This window comes from Cyprinodon variegatus, unplaced genomic scaffold (assembly GCF_000732505.1).
Source record: "Cyprinodon variegatus isolate N-32 unplaced genomic scaffold, C_variegatus-1.0 Scaffold1591, whole genome shotgun sequence".
In the NCBI taxonomy this organism is placed as follows: domain Eukaryota; kingdom Metazoa; phylum Chordata; class Actinopteri; order Cyprinodontiformes; family Cyprinodontidae; genus Cyprinodon; species Cyprinodon variegatus.
In genome coordinates, this window is record NW_015152044.1 from 55,663 (window position 1) to 56,922 (window position 1,260).

Consider the following 1,260-nt stretch of genomic DNA (forward strand, 5'->3'; position numbering starts at 1 on the left):
ATTAACTGCATCCAACATTCTGAATGCTGAGCTTCTAACATAATTTTCACCAACATGTTCTTCACATCTGAACTTCTTCTGATTCCTCTTCTAAAACAGTTTTATCACTCCTTAGAGGGACAATTAAAGCGCCACCTACAGACAAAGTCAGACACATTTCAAAACAACCAGCCTGTTGGATCAGATCCTGCAAACAGGTTTTCTGGGTTTCCTTCATAGTTTCTGAGCAACAGGAAAGATACATTTAAAATAGAAAGAAAAATGCTGCTGTCCCTCCTACCTGTCTCTCATCAGGCTCCGCCTCCATCACAGGCGAAGCTCTGACTCATTCCAGAAAGCAGCTCAGCCTCAGATTCACCTATCAAGTCTCTTCAACACTTTTTGTAGTTTGACCAGACTGTAAGTTTATTTTCTTCATAGTTAAACTTTAATGTGACTAAAAACCTTCTGATTTCAGCTGAAAGATTCATCAGTTTTATGTTTAAAGTAAGATTTAGAGATTATTAAATATCTGTAATCCTTCAACATGATGAAGAGCTGAAATTAAGATATTTTATATACTTATACTAAATTATTCTTTGTTTTTAGTGAAGCTGTCATCCTACCTGATAAAGTCAGACATGACAGCTTCCTGATGCTTATTTGATCCTTTCAAAGTAAAATTAGGTCACATTCAGTTAGACTCCCTTTTCAAAGAGGTTAAGTTTGTTTCAACTTTAACTGAAATGTGAAAATATCACATTTTATAGTTTGATGGCTGGAATACCAGCATTTAACTGGTTTAATTTTTCAGTTCCAGCATGAAACTGATCTAGACTTACATTCTGGGATCCTGCAGCTCCTTCAGTCAGACTTTCCAGTCATACTGGAATCCCTTCATTCTTTTAACATCAACCTTTACTTTGTGTTTACAGGCTGAGCTTTAAAACACTTTGGTTTTCTAATGTAACATTAGGTGCAGCAGCAGGTGGGAATCAGTGAATGTTAATGTAGCTTCATCCTGTGTTCTTGGCTGCAGCTGCAGGTGTGTGAGCTGATGTGAAGTGAGCAGCATGGATCAGTGTGAGGACAGAGAGGACAGAGTCCCTCCCTCTAAAACCACTCTGTGTGGAGAACATGAGGACCAGAGCAAAGCTCAGAGGTCAGATCACCATCTCTAACTGTCCAGGACTCTTCTCCATGTCTCAGCATGAACATCAACAAACCATCTTTATTCACAGGAAACAACCAGAACCAGAACCTGGACCAGAACCAGAACCC

At 39.0% G+C, this 1,260-nt stretch overlaps 1 long non-coding RNA gene across 1 annotated transcript; it reads left to right on the forward strand.

Moving 5' to 3' along the window:
* The first annotated feature begins 300 nt into the window (after positions 1-300).
* LOC107104016 lies at positions 301-1,260 on the forward strand. Its single transcript, XR_001482219.1, has 3 exons — positions 301-399; positions 1,019-1,141; positions 1,221-1,260. It is a non-coding gene; the product is annotated as an uncharacterized LOC107104016 (long non-coding RNA).